Consider the following 22,429-nt stretch of genomic DNA (forward strand, 5'->3'; position numbering starts at 1 on the left):
CTCTTCCTGTTTTATTTTCGGCACCCCATGGGGGGCGACGGCTGAAGTCAGCCGTCCGCTTAATTCACTGTCTCGCGCGGCGGACTTTAATTAAAGCCAAAAAAATTCTGGCTGGACAAGAAAGAGGACCCCCCGCGTCGGACGCGGAGGATAAAACGATTCTCTGCGAGTGACATCTGGAATTGGGCTGAGGGGGAGACGATCCGGGAATCTACCCTTGGACACTTTTCAATGCATACGTGTCGTACCAAAAAAAAAACAGATATTTCAGGAATTCATAATCTCCTCGCAATCGCGAGGAGATATTTTATGACGGTAGCAGCTGAGGCTGAGGTTGCGAAAAAGAAATTTTATAGTGGTAAAGGAAAGAGAAACGTATTATTTTTTACTGCTTACATAAAAAATGAATAAAAAAATTTGAAGATGATCTAAAAGAGAGTAAAAGTTAGAACTGTTTAAAAATCATTTTGATAAAATGTATGATCTTTCCATTAATTATAATATTTATATTACAAATGCCTCTATTTTGTGTGTGTATATAAAATGCATCAGCATTTCCAATAGAACTTTTCAATAGAAAAATAAAGAAAACAATGATATGCATTATATACACATATATATGTAATATTAAAAAGAAATTCACATTTTGTATTACACTAAATGTGATATCTGAATTTAAAGTTGCACGATCGTGAAACTTACGATAAAGGTTGTTGGTCGGAACGAGCTGAATTAAAGTTTAATTAAAACTGAAAGAATTCCTGTAGAATGAAGACAGAGAGTCCCGCTTGCCTCTCTCTTGCGCGGCAAAATCGATGGTTTTCTGCGAGTGACGTCTAGAATTGGTCTCCGGAAGAGAGACATGTTTTAACGCGGGATATCGCGAATTAAAAAACATTTCATTTGTTCCATCGAAACGAGAACCGACGATGAGTACTAAAGGCCGGAACGGGATTGGAAGGAGAGGTGGAAAGGCCTTTGAAGGGTCGTCCACTCGCAGGAGAGCACGTTCTGCGACAAGGATCCATACACAAAGGGAAACTTCTTCCTCTTCTTTTCCTCCCTTTCCCTTTTCACTCTACCATTTTTCTTTCTCTCGCGCACGGGTTCGTTATTTTATAATTGGCACTATCCGCCCCCTTTCATGAATTATTCCGCGTGCCGATAAAGTCGCGGAATATCGACGAGGTTGCTCTATCTTCCTGCCATAGGCGCCGTCGAGATTTTCCATCGGAGTTGAATACGATGAATTTTTTCTCATGATTCCATTAAAACGATAGTATTTTCATTATGATTATTCCATTTATACTTGGAGTAACAAAAATAATACACAAATTTCTAAACTTGAATTTTTCATCTTACATTAGATTAGAAATTCTTTTTTAATCTGTTATTATATGAATTATTTTTTTTTTCCGTTCTGAAAAAATCCTATAACTAATTTGTCGAGTTTGTCTTTAAAAATTTCTTCGTAGATTCATAGACTTGAAAAACATTTTATTTGTTCTATCGAAACGAGACTTAAAATGATTTTAACAGGTAATTAACATGTCAAATATAGATGTAATGGTATTGGTCAAATATATGAATGTATGATATTGATTTGCAGCAAAGAATTTTTAATTAGTATTTTTTATAATTAAAAAATTTATTAACTCTAATATAAATATAAATTATTCTACAGAATGGGGGATACCTTAAAATTTTTAACGAAATCTTTCCTTCTCTTAAAATCCAAAATAGCTGTATCTCTTTGCATCCTCCTCTCATGACGCCCATGTGCTAAGCTCACAAATCACTCTTGCTCTCCTTGTCGTTCCCAACTCCTCGCTCTACTGAATGATATCTCTTACAAATCGCGTCTCTCACAGTTTGTAATCTCATTTCTCTCCGCGTCTAATTATCATCGAGTCGGTATTATCTTTTATGTTAACCAGATCACCAACCAGCACGATTCGTTTCTGTCCTTGCAATCGGTGGTGTAAGCGTGATCTAAGAGAGCGAATTGGGAGGGGAAAAGCTTTTGTTAGTTTTCTCGCACGCGATAGTATTAGAAGAATCCTTCGCATTTAATGATGTTGGATACTTCACTTTGAGTAAAATCTCGCTTCTGCTGCCGCGCCACGTGATATCATTATCCGAGAAAGTCGATAATATACTTCCTTAGTTTACACGTTAATTTATCTGTATTCATTGTCACAATATTTTAATTATAAGTGAATAAACTTTTTGATATTTTTACGAATTAAATAATGTGTGCAAGAAAATAAAATATATATTTTATTTAATTTTAAATGTGTATATGTTTATGTGGCTTTTACTTTCGTCGAATATTTATTTAGAATTTTGTTTCTAACGTATTTAATACTCTATTTGAAAGAACTGTTATAAATTATTATGTTCAACTTAAAAAAAATTTAAAGTGAAATTTAAAGCGTACATAGGAAAATAGTTCCGGCGAGCCCCTACAAGATTACTCGTTACAAAAAAATATAAAAAATTATTTTAAGTATAACGAATGATGCTAAAACGCACTTAAATAGCATTCTAAAAAGCGGTCGCTCCATAAATGCTCCTTATCGCGAATCAGCGCTTTTATCCCAGTCTTAAGCATTAGAGAAGCGGACATAATTATTCACACGAACGAATTGATCATGACCGGGCAGGAAGTGCATTACCTCCCACACAAAAAAAATCGTATTCTCTTCTTCATCCCTTTCAACGTTCGCTAGAAGAATGCGACGAATTCGCGGAAACAGATAAATTACGCACCAAACGATCAAAAGACCTCTCGATCGAACTTAGATACTTCTTTAGAATTCGCTTTACGTCCATCTAGTTTGAAAGTTTAGGAAGGAGGAGAAGAGAGAAGGAAAGATGAGAGAAGATAGAGACGCACAGAGAGGAGCACGTTTCCGTGTACGTGCGACGCGTGCGACGGATGCGGAGCAAACGCAGATACGTTGTTACGCACGCATTGCGGCGAGATCTCGTCCCTATCCCTCCCCTTCACCCTCCAAACTCTACCATCCCTTCTTTACTCATGCGACAAAACTTCCCTTTGATGCCAAACAACCGAACAGACTTTCACTTTGTACTCTCTCTGATTCCCCTTTCCTTCTCATATCTTTCTTCTCTCTCTCTCTCTCTCTCTCTCTCTCTTTCTTTCTATTTTCTCTTTATCACACACGATTATTGCATTTGTGCGATTGCGGTCGCCTGTCGTTTTGAATTTCCACGTATGCCCGTAAAGGATAAAAAAAGGGAAAGAAGGAGGAGGAGAAGCGCGCACCTATCGATTTCTCGCCACGATTTCAAACGCGGTATCGCTTCTGGTACAAAAAAAGACCCTCGCAAAAAAGGGCCCGCGCGCTCGCGTGTCTTTCGGCGCGCAATTAATTGAAGTGCACCTCTGTGCTCGTGCCCGCTGTGAGAAGGAGCGGGAGTGCCGAGCGGGACGTCGGTTGTTGCGGGATATCCGCGGTATGGTACTCTTCCATCCCTTTCCTTCCGGGAGTTACTCGCATCGACGAATCTTGGATGGCGTGAGAGGGAAGCGACGGGCTATGGAGGGCGCTCGGGAGAACAGACATTAATTAAACCGAGTTAATTTGTGATCGACATGGATGGTCGCGACGCGAGAGGAATTATATCAATAGGGTGTATCTCGTAATATTGCGAGATACACTTCCAGGATGAAAATTCCGCGGTTTTTATATTAATTCTTTGACATGTAATTAGAAAATATTCTAGATAAAATTTGCAACTTAATTTGTTTTAGCTATGTACTTTACTCTTTAATCTTGTTTTAAAGAAATAATGTTATGCAATTAAAATATACATAAATTACATTCTCACATACGTCAGACACATAGGTTTTTATTTTACATATACTTTTTAAATAGATGTAATGATATCACAAGCAGTTTATATACAAGGTTCAATTTTTGTTGACTTAAAAATAATTATTGAGGATTTATAAACACTTAAATTTAATAATAGTGCAAATTTATAATAAATTATATACTAAATTATTAAAATATTTTTTTTAAGTTATAAAAAGAGAGCACCCTGATATAATCATATTTCAATATTTAATATTCAATAATTTATTATGCTTTTTAATTTATGATTGCATATAATAATTCATTAAAAATATTTTAAATATGAATATGAATTAATATATATTTTTGACGCATATGTGGATGCATATATTATATTAAAAGCTAAGTGATTTTAAAGAAATAAAACGCGAATCACTTATATATCTACTAATATTTCCCCGCTTTTAAACAGCAAGTACTTTATATCTGACGCATAATATTTCTTTTCATCGTGATAGCTTTATTAGCACACGCGTTGAAAATTTCGCCATTAATCATTGTTTTTCCCTTGTGAATTCAAGATTAATGTTCCCTCGAGGAAAAGGAAACAATAATCTTCTTCTTCGCCTCGCCAAGCACGCATACAAGTTCCGTGTTCGTTTTATAGCTATTAACCTTTTGGTAGATACGTTTTAGTAAGTTATGAGAGCTGTATTATTTAAAATCTTTTTGATTCATAAGTTACCCATAAAAAAAAAATTTAGTTTTCCTATTATTTTTTAAATTTTGTTTTATTATTCTTGTCATTTGCAAACATATATTATTTCCTATAACTGCTTATTATAAAGATTATTTCAATCTCGTGACATAAAATCGTTAAAGAACGATAGAGAGAATAGGACATATCGTTATTCTCAAGTCATTCTACATACACTCAAAAGTTCCGCTTGAATTAATAAGTTCGAATCGGAATTATTCTTTTTCAAGCGTAGAATTTTATGTCTTTCAACTTTTCCAAGGGATTTGCCACAGACATCACCGACGAGATCGTCATCGTGATTCCTCCCTCGTCTCTTTCGCTTTCATCATGCATTTACGTAAATACGGAGCTCGACTTTTCGTGTGACTCGCTCGAACGCACGCACGCATGCAGGTACGCACGTGCGCCCGCGCGATTGACGCTGATACTCGCTGCGAAGTTACACGACGTGACAGTCAGGACAGTCGAGGGTGGTGCCGGCAGTCTGAATAATGCGCCAATATGCACGCAGATAAGAGGACTATGTTCCGTACTCCCGTTCCCTTTTTCCCGCTCTCCTCGCTGCACTTCGTGGCGCACACATAAATACGCACGCGGACACGCGCGACAACGCGCTCTTGGGCGCGGAAATATATACCGTGGCGCGTAAGTGACATGCGGCACGCAAGATTTCCGTAGTCACGCGAAACGATACGCTAAATACATATACAAACATATATGTATGCATACATACATATATACATATATGTATATATGTATATATACTCTCTTGATTCCCGTGGACTCCGAATTTTTATTGGCCGACACCTCAGGAGTTTTATCGCGAGAATATTTTCCCTAACAAGTACGAGTTTGTCAGAGGGGAAAAGTAGCTAATTGTCAGAGTCTCACACGACACAAGTATCACACGCGAAATTATAGTCTTCCGGTTAAAAATTCCAGACTTATGTGACTGTGTTGAAAACATTTAAATCACAAAATAGCAACTTTTGTAGCATTTAATCAAGAACTTCTTATTAATATTATAAAAGAAAAATTGCAATTACAGCAACTTGTTTAACTAAAAAAGGAAAAGTAAATAATATTAAGAAATATATATAAATATGATTAGAACTTTCAAGCTTTTAATTGTAAATATTATCAAACTCTTATTAGAAAAAGAATTATTAATATTAGATAGAATTATGATTCTCTCTTATTATTTTCATATCATCATTGTCAGCTTCGTGCATTCTCTCAAAGTTAAATGAGAGTTAATTAGCAATGAAAGCGTGCTTCCGAAATCACAAGAGATGACGTGCGTGTGATAAACTTCAACCTTCGAAATTACACAAAATTACAGAAAACGGAATAGACGAATCTTCGAACTCACTTCACGAAGACGCGACAGTACGTAAAACTTACTCGCTCGTTTCAATGTTCTCTTTCCGCGGCGTAGTCCTTTAATTATGCGGGATCATCTATTTATAGACGCACACACACGTATATAACCCCCTGTTTCCTCTCGAGAATGCACTCCCTCGCCGGAGACGACGATATTACGTCGTCCTGTACTCTCTCGTCGGCAATTAGCGCTGGGTTACAGCAAAATTCGCTATCTGCGAAATTACTGCATTAACGTGGGACGTGCTTCTGAAATATGGCACGGGTTGTCCTTCCCTCTCTCCTCTTTCCTTTTCCCGCCGGAGGTAACGAAAGATCGCGTTACCCGGTTCTCTTCCTGTCTCCGCCAGCCGGTTCTCGCAAAACGCGAAGAAAATGTGACTCACGTAACGCGGCGAGTGCGAAATTAAACGTAAAATCAACGAAACGTGATCGTCCCCAAGACCGAAGATCTTCTACGCAATTTGCCTTATGGCGCTTAATCCTTTCATAAGCGAAGTTTTTTCTTGAATCTTTTATAAATAAGAAAGATAACAAAGTTACGCCAAAACACATACACACACAGAATTGATAGCTTTTGTTTATAAATATATTTTTGCTGTTATTTATACATTTAGATTTCTTAATTGTATTAAAATGTTGAGTTTAGTATAAAAATAACGTATAGAGAGAGTAAGAGAGAGAAATAAAGAATGATCTTTTTTCCCCTTTCTTAATGTGAAAGTTGGTCATCTTAAATTATACCATAATGTACATATTATGCATATTTACTATGTGCGAGGTAAATGAGAAACACGAACCTACGGAGAAACACGAGACGGGAGGAAAAAGTGCGAGACAGAAAGAAGCGGAAGAGGTTGGGAGGGACAATGTGCGGCTTTTACCCGTAATTTATCTCAATTTGATTGCAGGAGACGTCGCAGTTCAACGCTTGTTGGCCTCATCTCTTTCTCGCATGCAGCCGCCAAGCAAAATTATGATTCCCGTTAGGATATACCAGTGTGTTGCAATATTGGTAGAACGCTATTAAGGGGAGAGAGAGGGGAAGGGGGTAGCCCGATTAATTCGATTGATTGAGACATGCGTTAAATTATATCGCGGTTAATTCCTACCGTGCTACGCGCCAGTGCAATTTGCAATTTTCCCAATCATATGGATATATGTATGTACTTAATGAGAAGGGGAAAATTAATGCTCATATTGATCAATATACCTTTCGATCCATGCCATGTTATATTTCGATATAATTGGACCACTATGAAGGTACTTAATTAATTAAATTCTAAACATTTGGCGTTGTTATAGTTACACTTTTTTGTTTTTTCACTGTCTTTTTAATTAAAGGCAAAAATATCACAAACCTCTAGTATTCTTAAAAAATAGTAAATTATATGTCAATAAAAACTAAAGATGGAAAAAAATATTACTATATTTTCCCGGGATGACAGATAGGATAAATTTCGGAACAAACTCGAGATACGTTTTCTGATCGCGGGATCATCGCAGGATTTTCCGTCAGCCTCGCTGCTGACGCCGCTTCCTTTCCTTCTCGATCTCGCTCGCGGCAGTCGTGGCACGCAACAAATGCGCGCAAGGATCCGCATACCAAGGCGCATCCACGACGACTTTGACGCGTGCATAAATTCAGGAGGGCGTTCCGAGCGAGAGCATTGTGAGGCTTGTCAGATGTTCCTCTAGCGCCTTCTTTAGAAACGCCATTTCTCTGCGTCATGCGTTCCCCGTTTCGCACACAGTGCACCCCCTTTTCAGGCCCCTTTCTCTCTTTTCCGCTGCCACTTCTGATCTCATTATGCTTACCTAAGCGCAGAACTACTGGATAGTACAATAAGTATTTCATCCGCGCGTTTTAATGTTGAACTCTGAGATAATCTCACGAATAAACTTTGTAATTTACTCTTTGTTGAATCGTTTAAGAAAACTTATATATTATGTCATTTAATATATGATGCGAAAACAAATGAAATATGTCATAACAATGACAAATTCCTACTCACAAAAATAGTGTTTTATATATTTTATTGAACAAATAGATTTTCTAGTAGCCAATGATGTGTAAATTCTATATTATTTAAAAATGCGTATATCTTTTATATAAATATTATACTTATCTTAATTTGGGGATTTTATATATATTTTATCATGTTTGATTTATATTTAAAAATACATAAATATAACAAAATTCTGCATGAAATATTCAAAAATTTGAAAAATTGGAAAATGATTCTTTAGAAAGTATATTATAAAGTCTCTTTTTTTCAACGCGAACAACTTATTATTTCTTAAAAGTTCCGTCAATAAAACTGCTTAATTGAACCTTTCTCACCCATCTTAAGAAAACTCAGAAGGGATGCGGTCCCTAATACAGCGCCCATGGCCAAGAATTAAGTTTTCTAAAGGATCCGCGCGACCCTCGCGATTATACACCCGGAATGTAATCGGTCCTTTTACAGCGGGAGTCGCGCTCTTCAAGGTGTACAATTTTTAAATCGCCGGTCCGGGCACAGCAGTTTCGTCTTTGAATGGCACGTTTTCGGGTCGACGCGACAAACCGAGCCGAACCGAACCGAGTCGTTTGTACGAAGGTACGGTCGTATTTTGACACCGCTGACAGCGGGTCCTTATTCTCATGGTAATTCCGCGCCAGCGACGCCTTTTCAGGAAGCCCGTTTTCCTCCGCGTCGCCGAGTCGTTGTCCTTGAGGCGACTCGGAGGATCTCCCAAAGATATCCTCCCTTGACTCTTCCGACGCCTCATCGCGAATCGTCAACTAGTGAGCGCTCGCTCGATAAAAAATCATGTGATTATTCGTATCGGAACAAGATGCCATGTATTTTACAGAGTTGTTAAAATCGATTGCAAACGTCAAATCGATTGCTTCATGAGAGATAAATATATATTTGCAAGTATTTATTTTTATACTCCATAAATTCTATAAAGAGAATTTTCTATATGAGAGATTACGTAAATAATGCGAAGAGAAGAGAGCACGCGAGAGTATAAAGCAATATGTACTGTATAAGCTATACAATCAAAAAGTAATTTCTTAGTCAGGGTCGATAACCGTATCTAATGCGTGACATCATCTCTGTGCCAGGACTAAAATGCACCACGGAACCACCGAGTGCTGCATGCGAATTTGCCGGATCAGCGGTTCTCTAGTATAATCGCGCATGAGTTTACCTAGTCGATACATTGTTTTTCTTGTCACGAACAGGATAGAACGAAATATATTCTTTCTTTAAAATTTTCAAAATTTACAAAATTCTACGATAAGCGTTAAAATTACAAATAATACTGTTACAATTAAACGATACAAGTTAATAAAAAAAGCTATATTCTTAGTATTACCAGGGTTAATAAGAAATAAATCAACTTTTATATAAATATGATTACTATATAGCTATTTCTTTCAGTTACGATACATACATTGCAAGTATCGATGAAAACTCAGGCAAGACTGACACTGTATGCTCCAGTAGTCATTTCTCATCATAAAAACTCTCGAAACACATCGCACGTTCAAATATATTCATTCTCCCATGACTCGCCATAAAGGCGGTCAAAGCATTAAATGATATAAACGAACCGTCGGACGTCACAATGGGCGTCCGTAACTTCGTCGATATTTCACGGTCGCACAATCGACCCGAGTGCCGTTGAGGTCTTTTTATTTTGATAGTTGGCACGACCGCGTCGTCGCCGCAAAGGTCGATGAGAGAAAAGGGAAGAGGGTGCCATTTTCGATTATTACGGGACATCACAATAGCGAAGGGGAGGATGTTGGCGCAGTCTAGTCGGTCTTTCGCTCCGCGGTATTTACGGTTCTCGCATAGTGAGTGCGTTAGAAGCCGGAAGCACCCCGCAGCAATGGCGTAGATATCTATTATTTGATAATAATTATTTACAAAGATAATTACTTGATATTATTATGATAATTTACATGTAACAAAATTTTACTAAATAAAAAAAATTAATTATTTGTCTGTAACAAATACCAAAACTAAAGCTTATTCCTGCTCCGATTAAGAACTCAAACTTTGCGGTGTCCTGGTTTATGTAACATATATCCCATTTTTCAGAAAATAAAATAAAATAAAAGATAAAAAGCTTTCTACGTAGTATGCCGAGACACGCGCTCGATTATCGTATGGCGTTTACCTTTGGCGTTCGTGGCGAAATTAAATTTTCTAAAGACGAGATTCACGACTGGTATACACCAGTTACGTAAGACGCGCGCGTTCAGCGTGAAATTATATGGGCAGCGTCAACGCGAAATGAAACTTTAATGCGAATTCGCGCGGTCCAACGCGGATGCACTGCAACGGTGCAATGGTGGGCTTTAAAAAAGCGATGCGCCAAGCGTTTTAAAGCTGTTCGCGGTCGACGATTGCGTCGTGGTCACTGATTTATCGCAACCCCTTCCGATTTCTTTTATACTACATGCGAACAACGAACGGCACGTACTGATTTTACAAGTGTTGGCGCTTTTCTGCAACTGCGGATTACACGATTGCGTCTCGTTTCGCGACATAATGTGCGTTACAAGAATACAGCTGTACGATGAATCAAACTGAGCTCCATTCGCGATCGGCATACATTATAATGGAGAGAATGATATATATTTAACGTATTTAGAGTAAAATATTTACAAGACATTTTAACAATTCTTTAAAATCTTTAAAGTTTTAAAATATTTCTCTATATTCGTTTTTAATACTTTTAGATTTTTTTCTCCATATATCAAATAATTATTCATTGGAGATTTTGTTTATATATAGACAAATAATTCTTTTGTTTATATTTTAGAATATATATATAATATATATTCCAAAATTTATGCGGTACCTTAATTTACTTTCAGCATGTAATTGAATGATTACACGTATATTCGGAATAAAAATATTATATTTTTGATAAATAGCTGGGAAAATAAAATCTGTTCGGTGATATTCTTAAAATAAACTGCTAATTTTGATACAAGTAATATTGAAAATAATAACACAAAAGGGTGCTATATTCTGAATATATAAAATCATCTTTCTACTCGGTCAAATAGTTGGAGAGATAACCAAAGTGGATTTAACTCGAGGTGGATTTAACTCGAGTGACTGTGCGCATAGAACGGAATGGTCGAAGTTGGTCAAGAATCGCTTTAGGGAACTGTCCATGCCAGAGCCTGCGGCAAAACGGGGTTTGAAGGCTTCTACATGAGAATCCATCGAGCACAAAGAGAGAGAACGCGGCTTAAAGTGGTTGTGGCGGACAACCCGGTAAACTTTGAGTCAATTCACTGTTGTGGCTTCCTTCATCGCGTTAAACCAGGTTTTCCCCCAGTGGAGAACGTTTCTCTTGAGCATCTAATCGCCAGGTCCAACGGCGAAAGTTGCTAACGACAGCGAGAGGAGCGACCGACCATTGAGCGTCGAAAACTGTGATCCGTAAATTAACAAACGCGATTTTGTACTCAGTACTTCTCTTTGAAATCGTATACATGGTGAGAGAGTTCAATTCAGCCTTTAATTCAATTAACCATTCAAATGCACAAGTTTTTTTTTCACTATATTTATATAATTACTTTTTTCACACTTAAATTTTCTCAAGTAGATTTTCTAAAGTAGATGTATTTGAAAATATAAAGAATATAATTAATAATTTCAAAAAGACAAATAATTATCATGACTTCTATTTTTCATTTGAATACTCCAACGTTAATGATATGCATAGCACGTGTACCTATTCACACGTAATAGTCGATGAAAATTCCCAAAGAAAACACCACAATATGCATATCGAAACCGCATCAAATGCAATACATTAACACGCTTAAAAGGGTTAACAGGGGAGGTACATGTAATTTACAATGATCACGTTTCGCTCATAACGCGGATCGCGCCTGGGGCGCATATTTAACGCGCTAATAGCCATGGTTGAAAGCCCGCGCGGTCGACGGGTTGCTCGTGTTTTAAATAATCTCAATCGGTCACATGTGTTTTTCGTCACGGTACAGCCGGGTTAGATATATATTTTTACGGGCGACAAGACAAAACGCCGATACGGCCTGCGCTCGTCCGGCCGGAAAATATGCTCTGCACTTTAAGTATCATAGACGAGCTATCCTCACCGTTGTGCACTTTTACTCGATTACACATTCTATGACGAATAACTGAGGTAATCTTTTCACGATATGATAAGCAAGATAATTTAACATTTTTTTTTTTATCGTTGAATATCTTAAACAATAAACTGCGAATTAAAATAAAACTTAATTTGAAGTTGAATGAAATCTAATTTTAAAAGGAAGATGTTGATGAATTTGCAGCTTATCAAGTTCTTTTTAAGAAAATAAGAAAAACGATCTAATTAAAACATATTATTTTATTGTAATTTTATAGAAAATAATTTTGGCTGTATATTAAGAATAAGTTTTACAAGACGCTTTTTAGAGTAAATATAGAGCAATTATATTACAGAAAAGTTTCACGTATATGAATAAAAAATATATATATTGATGTATTCAGTTTGTCCTGTATAAAAAATTCCGCAAGCATCCGAGATTTTTATGGGGTCGTCGATTTTTTTGGACTATTTAAATGCAAAGCCTGTGTTGCGAATATCCCTTAAATTAAAAAGGTATCGTATTTTTTCACGGGTCCGAATAGGATCGTTTTCATCTCTTTTAAAATGTTGGTTCTTTTTGACGTCTATTCATAGAAATTTTTTATATTTTTCTTATTTTCTATTATAATAATACGCGCATGTGTATTGCTAACAATAAGATAATAAGTATTACTTAACATTTTAAGTTAACGTGATGTATGATTTAAAAGACCTTAATATTTGCAGTACACAAACATACATAAAACGAAACTAGTACCACCGACTATTATACACAAGATTGTCGAAGTACGTCGACAATCAAACTATGCTATAAATATCTAATATTTTTTACGACTAGCTTTTTTTTACATTTTTTGCCAACATGCATATGTTCTAACATAAGTTGATAACCGCTTATCACTCGCCATTTTTACGGCGCGTACCGATAGATGGGATTGTTATGTGGGGTAAGCTTCTGACGAAGATCCGTGATTACTACTTTTACGAGTCCTAGGAGATCGCTTCTGTCGGGACGACAATTATGCACCCGTGCCATAATTTCCGATCCGTTGCAAAATGCGCAAAAAGTCGGTGCGCGCGCGTCAATGAATACCAAATGCCGACTAATTATCGTCGTGTCGGAATTAACCATGTCATGTCAAGGCGCCCGCGGCTACATGTGGGCGAGGTTTTGTTTAAACCTGTACCCCGAATGCATAATGACGGCTCTGGTGATGTGCCGCCGTTGGTGGGATGCCAATGTTGTGAGCGCGGAGCGCGCGTGTCAGTCTGGTTCTGACACACACGGTCCGACCTGCTTTGTTTCACGCCAGCCAGCCGTCTACGAGAAATTGAAATTTCGTTTAGACACCGCGCCCGAGAGAGCAATGTTTCGATGACGTATGAAGGTTGATTAATCTTACCACTCAACACATATTTTATGAAAGTTATGACGCAACAACACGTCTTATCGTCTTTCACACGTGTGTATTCACACATATAACGGGTTTCAAAATTATCTGTCACCAATTAGACATATTAATTTATCTATCTATTCTCTTCAAGCAATTTAGAGGAAATTTGTTTTTTATTTATGTATCAATTATTAATAAATTTAATATTATTTAGATTTTATTCTGGCATGATTTTAATTATTGCGATTTAATATGAAAAAATAAAGTAATAACGAAAAAACGAATTTTAATAAAAAATTGTGATGAAAAAATATTGACTGTGAATTTCTCAAAAAATGTATCGATAAAAAACGTAAATTGTGTGGAAAATTTTCATCGGCATGCCATACGCATTGTATTGTATTCGCTTTGCGATTGGATTAAAATTGTATTCTTAGGTTTCCGTGGCTTTTTCCGGGGAAGAAAGAGAAAAAGCGCATGGGAAAAAAACATACAGGAACGGTGACTACAATGATGTTCGATTTTATTGGTCCTCTCCCACGAGTAGTGCAGCACGTCCCATATGTGGACACACGCGCACAGTCCCTCTCTTTTTCCATACGGGCATTCGTTTTCACGAGGGACGCATACCACGTAACCAGACACTTGGCCCAAATGGTTTCCGTACAGTGCATGTAGGTTGCGGTTGTTATACTGACGGCAGTCAGCACATCGAGGAGAAGCAATGGGAGAGACGCTCTGCAAACTATGCTATAAATATCTAATATTTTTTACGACTAGCTTTTTTTTACATTTTTTGCCAACATGCATATGTTCTAACATAAGTTGATAACCGCTTATCACTCGCCATTTTTACGGCGCGTACCGATAGATGGGATTGTTATGTGGGGTAAGCTTCTGACGAAGATCCGTGATTACTACTTTTACGAGTCCTAGGAGATCGCTTCTGTCGGGAACAGTCAGCAGCGGGATTAGCCACTCTCCTCGTGTCGTCCCGAGATACTACTTTTGAATTAGACGAAACGCCATGGTGGAAGAGAGCAAGAGCGAATGAAAGAACGCAAGAGGGGGCCTTTCCGCGGCCTTAATTTTGCGGCGACAATTACACGGCGGTAACGAAATGGCCAGCGGCTTAACGTTGTAATATCACTGCAACGCGGATATTCAACGAAATTAAACCACGGCTTGCTTAACCCGAGTATTCGCCGAGAGGAAGATTTTCGAAATTCCAGAATATTTGCACTTCCTGTATTTCTGTCAATATTTTTAGTAGAATATTTAAAAAATCTCCATTTGTTAATTAATAACGAAATACGACTCATCCTATTCAATTTTCCTTTAAACATTCTATGTATTGTAATTATTTTAAATAATTACAATTTTTTTATTTAATCTTATTAAACAATTAATTTGACGTTTGTCGTACCATTTATTGTAAGATATACGCAAAAATATTTGTATCAGAATAAAAATTCAATACTTATAACTTTAAAATTTTTTGCACTGCTGTGAAACATTTAGCGAAATATAAATTCTTTAATATTCTGTACTTGATATTAAAAATCCATATAAACAAAAATTAATAAAAAAAAGTACATAAATTTTTACTCGTGTTTACCTCAAATAGATTTATGTGTAGACCGCAATTGATTTATAGAGTACTTCGTCACTGATTGCACAATCGGAAAATCTATACCGATATATATTGTATGTACGTCTCCTACATATTTCATATATTAAAAACGTCACACGGCTTTGTCAATCAATATTACAATCTCGATATAGAAATAGAGATGCGAACTGCTCGTCGATATTTGTCATATATACCGCGCGTGCTTTTATTTTACATCGGCCAGAGATTTTTTCATATTTATTTTGAATAGATTTTTTATCATGCGCTCGCCGAAAAACTCGCGGCACGGATGAAATTCGAAGTTAAACGTCACTTTACAATACGAACGGGACGCATTGCAGATACACACCGAATAAAATTCGTATTTTTCCCGTACCAATATTTGCAAAACTTCTCTGTATCCGATCAAAAATCCCAGCGTCGCAGTCTATCGACGATAAAGCACGTTCTGGGGGCAATAGGCAAAAAATATTTTATTGTCATTCCAACGTGATGGACTATATAATCAAGTCGATGGCTCAGAGTATGCAACTCAAAAACAAATTATTTTGAAGTGTTTGTCGATGAATGTAGCATATATGTTTCATTCTAATAAAACGGGATTACATGTCAAATATGACAAACCAAAAAATTATTCTAGGACGGATTTATATTTTGTATTTTAGAACGACATATTTTTGGAAAAAAGTTTTTCACGAGTATCTTTTGTATGTCATCTACGGCGCTAACAATTTTTTTAGAGATATGACACGTTTATAAATATGGATAGTTTTGGATTATTATTTGCGTCAGCTCTTCGGTCATAATATAATAGGCAATATGGTCAGTCGTAATATAATAGGCAATACGTGTATCATACACACATCTCGGTGAGATTCCATATTAAACTTTTGCTGGCGGATTACTCATTATCGTGCTAACAACTCGGGAGCGTGCCGACCTTAATCATGATTCACAAATTAATCTCGTAACACCGTCGACCGATGATATCATTTGTTGACGGCACCGTCTAGCCAAATATATTAGGATACGGAAGACGTGCGAGTAAGTTATAATTGTGTGCACGGAGATTACCCTCCAACATCGGCAAATATATCCGTTGTGCCGGCTGTAATTTAATCGGCGGAATGTCGAGAATTCGACGCGTTAACTCCTGTGAATCTTCTCAGCATAGGAACGCTGGAAAAATCGTTAATCTGACATGAAAATGATGATAAAGAGCAGGTCGTTTCTGTGGAGTTTCTGTGGAATCAAATGGTTAAGAATTATTTTTATTAAAACAAACGTGTGTACGCTGCAATAAAAATCAGGATTTATTTTGTAAGCTTTATATAATAGTTAGTTAATTACTTGTTTTTTTAAGTTTAGACGCACACAAAATTACTATCTATTTGAATAATTAAAAAGAAAATAGAAAATAAAATAGAAAATAGAAAATAAAATTATAATAAGATATTAACAAAGATAAGATAAAAAATGATTTCTTGTTCTTTTTAATATTTTCTAAAATATTTACGCTCACAATCAAATGAAATTTGATCATTGTAATAATAGGGCAAGTTTTACGACGGTCAAATTGATTGAAAATGTGTGCTTGAGAATTAATTTAATCCTTCAGTTGAGCTTGATCCACTTTTGATTTAACATCAATATTTAATCGATAACGGTTCGTTTCACAACGAACTTTGCCAACAAACCGCAAAACCATAAGAACGCTAATTGCCATTTTATTAGTACAAGAATATTTCAGACTTTATTTAACGGCCGCGACCATTTAGATTGAACATTTGAACAACGAGCACCGGCAAATGGAAAATTATACAGAATCTCTCAAGAGAGCTTTAGCTTCCTAATTTGTTAAATTTAAATGATCATATCTTATAGCATAGATTAAAAAATATTAAAACCATAATTTTAGAAAATCTATTAAAATGTTTAGGAAAAGTTAGGAAATCAATATTTCAACATTAATTTCATATATTATACGTTTCCTATTAAACGTAACTATGTTAAATAATCATATTATTGGATTGATAAAAATAAATCGATTTTCTTTTTACAGGTGGAAATGGCGATATTGAGGATTCGGATACTGACGTACAGGACTACAGCACGGACGAGGACTACAACGATGTTTTCGACTCGACCAGTAACGGGTGAGTGTTATATATCTATCTACAACCCCTATTCTCTTATCGTCTTATCGCGGGATTAAATGCAGAACATATATCCGTCTAACTAGCACCGTGCTTAATTAGCAATTAAAATTGCTATCGATCGCGTCCATCAACGATGACCGAAGACTTCCTACCTGTATCCGGGCGAAATTGCCGAGACAAGCAAGAAACCGACCCTTTTTAATTGCGTTACACTTTCACATACACATACTATCGCATTCTTTTTTGTGAGGACTTAAAAACAAAGGACGAAATGAGAATACTTCGTTGAATCGCGTCAAAGTATCTGTTCGGATAATTGGCTTATCCTGATCGAGTAGAACGCGATTAGCAATATTAACGGATTCTGATTCATATATACATTTCATTATAATTAATTATCATATCGTTAGTTATACTTATTTTTTATTATTATTCAACAAAACAAAATTTATATGTATATTTCCTGCGTGAGAGATGGAAGAAAATACATCCTAATAAAAATATAAAAAATACAACAATTTTGCTTAAATGGAAAATTTTTTTCCAGAAAAATGTTTTAATATCGAAATTAAAAAAAAAAAAAAAATTGTTAATAACAATATAATATTTCCAGCTAAAGATTAGAAAATTAAATATAAATGTTATGATATTATTAGAAACGCACAATTTACTCAAACTTTTCAAAATCTCTTTCATAGCGATCTAAAAAAAAAAAAAGGTATAATAATATTTATTTCGAAGGAAATATATAATCGAAAGAAAGAAAGTCGGCCAGATATCGTACAAAAAGAGAAAAATATTATGAAGGGAACGAAAGATATTTCACAGATTCGTTCTTACTGTATAACGGAAAACCAAGATAAGGACAAGGGAAGAGGAACCCCGCGGGGCTTAATAAGGAAGCGACTTGATTGGTTCGATTCGAAAGCTAATAATGCCACTTCCCGTGTAGGCAAGTCCCGTGGAACTGTAAAGGCTGCCGCATGATTAAATTTGAATTCTCCGCCCCCTCCCATCCTCTCCACGACTAAGCTAATTTGCGAAGGACGCGTCGATAGAGCCAATCGAAATTCCGTAGTTCAAATTTCATATCCGCGCTTTCCTCGGGCAGCGATTGCGAAGTAGCTTCCGACAGGCTTTTCGGTGTGTAAGTTTACAACGGGATGAAAATATATTTGAAAATTCCCATCTCGGGAATGTCCCTTCGCACTCGGGACGTCGAGTAGAAAAGTCGCGCAATTTCCGCGATGCTGCTCGCGCTGTGCGATTTTCTTTCCACGAGGAGTCGATATCGACGTCCCGTCGCAATAAATCAGTTTTGTCGTTACACTGGAAAATTTAATATCGAAATCAGCGTCGGGCAGAGAGGAAAAGTTCCCAATTCGTCGAAGGATAGGTGCTTAAAATGTCATTCGGTGGTTCTGGAGAGCACTCTCTACATACGGGATATTGCTAGCTCGAATATGTAATATATCTTTTTAATTTCCTGTTAACGTTTCTTCTTCTTTTTCATGAAAATCTTTTACTGTCGAATAGAAAAGTCGCGCACTTTCTACGGAGTTTGAGACTTCTGCAATTTTTTCTTCTCAAGAAATCGATATTGACGTCTCGTCGCTATAAATCAGTTTGATCGGTTAGAAAATTGAATATCGAAATCTATGTTGCGAGTGGAAAGACAAAAATCAATTTTTCTTAATTAAAAGATATTATTAATTTTTAAATTATAAACGACTGAGAAAATAAAAAAGCTTATTGATGACTAATATTCTTAGATCTATATAACAGTATTTTATGATGCATAAATTGTATTTTGTTTAATATTACTATGTCATTATATATGATTTTCTTCATGCTCGGATACACAAATGACATACGAGTTGATAGTAGTGCATAGATTTACTGCGGTGTATTCCGATACGATAATACACTCGTCGTTATTGAAATTACATGCCATAAAACGCGCATGCGACATCTTGCTTCCAAGATAGCACATATATCTTTAGCTGTTTCATTGGAATTTATATGTTTCTCGCGTAGTCGTACTCAAGAAATATTTCAGAGATCTATATAAAACTATATACGATCTTAATGCCACGGAATTTTTACTTATACTGCGCGTGAGAATTATTATCACGAATAAAATATTTTTCATAAAGTTTCATATATTAAATACTTATAAACGATGAAACAATTTTTATAATTTTTAAAGCGTTTTGACATTTTATAAAGCATACCGAAAGCACGCAATATATTTATAAAATGTAAAAAGTACGTTAAGCAATATTAAAGTACAATTCGTCTAAATAAATTATAATTATCATCATAAATCTACGAAGATGAAAGATTGATCTATCTCAACCACACTCTTGAACTTGGAGTTTGATTTTGTACCTGCATAATTAAACTACGGTAATATGATACATTTCGTGTTAGATCATATTTGGATAAGTAAAATTGCAATAACCATAAATTCACGACGATCAGATTTAATTACATTATTCTAACCAAGACGCCATACTCAAGTTTGCCGTTGTACAACTTTGGCTTTACGCCATAACCCGAAATATCACGTTTACGCACCTACACGTGACATTAGTTTACATCATTACATCACGACATAATGACACGGTAATGGGTTCGCCGCGATTGAAAATACACATCCTAGTCGATCGTGGTGACACATTATGGTCCTGATACCGATAACACGACTGACACATGCGGCTCGCTGCGTATGAGCATTTGTGTGTGAGTGCGTGCCTTTGTATTTGCGTATGCACACAATCTCGACATGTATTTCTCCAATGCGATCGCTATTACATTATTCGACCCTAAATGTGACATAGCTCCATTAATATCGATACCCGGTTGGTTTCGCGCTTCTACGAGTAGCCGTTTCTCTATACAGGATGTTAAGCAAGAATAAATCTCCCTTCTGGAAACGCCCTCATAATCATACGATTATCGCAATCGCTCGATTGAAAAAGAATCCAATTATAGAAATGGAATTTTTAATAAAGTATAAAGTTGGGAACCTATAATACACATATTGAAAAAGTTTACATTGCCTTAAAAACTATTATATATATATATATATTCATGCGAATATAATATGGAAATAAATATAAATATAAATGCAAATACAGAAGAATACAGATACATAATTATTCGAAATCAAGTGTTAATCAATTCATCTATTAGCGATTATTTGTACACGATTGGTGGCGGAAATTTCTATAACCGCATCAGTCGTAATAATCAATCAATAATCAATTATTTATCTCTAATTTAGATATAAATGTGACGGCGTGCATTACTTCCCAATGAATGTTGAATATTTTAATATATTGAAACAACATGTTATTGGCTTGAAAATGAAGGCCATATTCGATAAACTTTTGCATTTGCCAGTTTCCAATCACGACGTAATTGAAATCGTTATTTAATAGTAATAGGCACCGTAATAGGTAACAAAAATACGATTGACATTGATAAATCACTCAACAATTGTTTGTCGAGCTTGTTCAAGAATTGCTTACCAATAAAACGCCTACGCATAAAACGAAACGATATATGAGCGAAAATTACAGAATTAAATTGTAACGATTTATGTATGTGTGTATATTCTCATCATTTTTAGCGTCACATATTATACCTATATTGAATGTTATTTCTAATATAAGAGTTATTTTGAGCGATCATATTTAATGTAAAATTTTGTTAATAATATAATTTTCTTAATAATAAAAAATTAGTTAAGCATTTTTACATTTTGTTTATATTGAAATATGAATTGATTTACGAATTGTAAAGAAACAGTAATAAATATAATTGTCATATAAGAAAATTAAAAAAAAATTGAAATACATATATCTATATATATTTTATGCAAACAAATTGACAAAAAGATAATAAGAATATGAGAATTAAAAAAATCTGAAATTTTTTTATGTGTGAGAATACTCGGTCCATTATGATGTTTTATTCTACAATTTGTACATTTCCTTTCAGCATTAACTTTAACTTTCCAAGCAGGCGAGCGGGAAACAAGCTCTACCACTTAAAATGTTGTCTCCGACATTAAGGTGCGGGATCGCCGTTGAGCAGTGGGAGGAAAGAGGGCAAGGGATGGTTAAATGTTGCATTATTTATAGAAACCCTGCAACCTCCTAATCCTCGTCTGAGAAGGTCTTCTACCTGCTTGAAATGGCCAACGAAGGAAGTGACGTAATACCGTCGGTGCGACGAAGTGTTAACGTTTTCCAACGCACATTTTCCTTACAAATCTTTCGCGTCTCTTTCGAAGAAATCTTATAGATTACATTTTCCTTTAATACTGTGTTTTACATTTCATAAAATTCTCTGGTATCTAAATATGTAATATTTCTATAATATCGAATGAATTGTGTGTACATTCAACTATCTAAAATGTAAAAAATCAAGTTTTTTTTTATAACGATCTTAAAGAAGTTATCTCTTTATGAATGATGTTATTTGTGCTTTTATTTATATTATTATTTTAATTTAAAGCAAAGCATTTATGCTATATCTCAATTCATTCTCTTATAAAAAGAAGAAAACTTTTATTCTCTGGTTTAAAATTTAAGCGCATCTCGCTGAATTATTAGAATATAATGGCAAATCTATGTCGGCGATCGCAAGCTTAATCAGTACGTGAATGCGCAATATATATTCGCCCAATAATATCCTACTCATGGAACAAACATCGTGCGCTACGAGGGACCGAGCCGCGTAATTAGTAGAGTTGCATATGCTATTATGTATCACGAGTGTACGTCGTGCATGTTCTAACCCATTTGTCAATCTTTGCCATCGGCATTCTCTGCCGCAGGATAGCAAACTGTATATCAATGTTTGAATTATTAAAAAGCGTAAAATCGGATATTTGCCAAGTCAAATTTGGCAAGCTTATTCAAGATTTTGTACAAATAATAAATTTGCATTTTTTTAAACATAAATATTTTGTATCACATATATACATAAAATGATAAACACCATAATCTTCGTGTTTAATGCTAAAGGTCTCGATTTTATTTAACTTTATGCCATATAAATACGCGCATGTGTATTGCTAACAATAAGATAATAAGTATTACTTAACATTTTAAGTTAACGTGATG

The 22,429-nt window shown here is 35.6% G+C and overlaps 1 long non-coding RNA gene across 1 annotated transcript in view; it reads left to right on the top strand.

The window, feature by feature from the left end:
* LOC115237320 overlaps positions 1 to 17,877 on the top strand; it is a 191,321-nt gene extending 173,444 nt beyond the window's left edge. The window contains exon 2 of the long non-coding RNA XR_003884331.1: positions 17,195 to 17,877. This is a non-coding gene — a long non-coding RNA (uncharacterized LOC115237320). The remainder of the gene's footprint in view (positions 1 to 17,194) is intronic.
* Positions 17,878 to 22,429: the final 4,552 nt, after the last annotated feature.

The sequence above is a fragment of the Formica exsecta genome, unplaced genomic scaffold, assembly GCF_003651465.1.
Source record: "Formica exsecta isolate Colony F162 unplaced genomic scaffold, ASM365146v1 scaffold290, whole genome shotgun sequence".
Lineage (NCBI taxonomy): Eukaryota > Metazoa > Arthropoda > Insecta > Hymenoptera > Formicidae > Formica > Formica exsecta.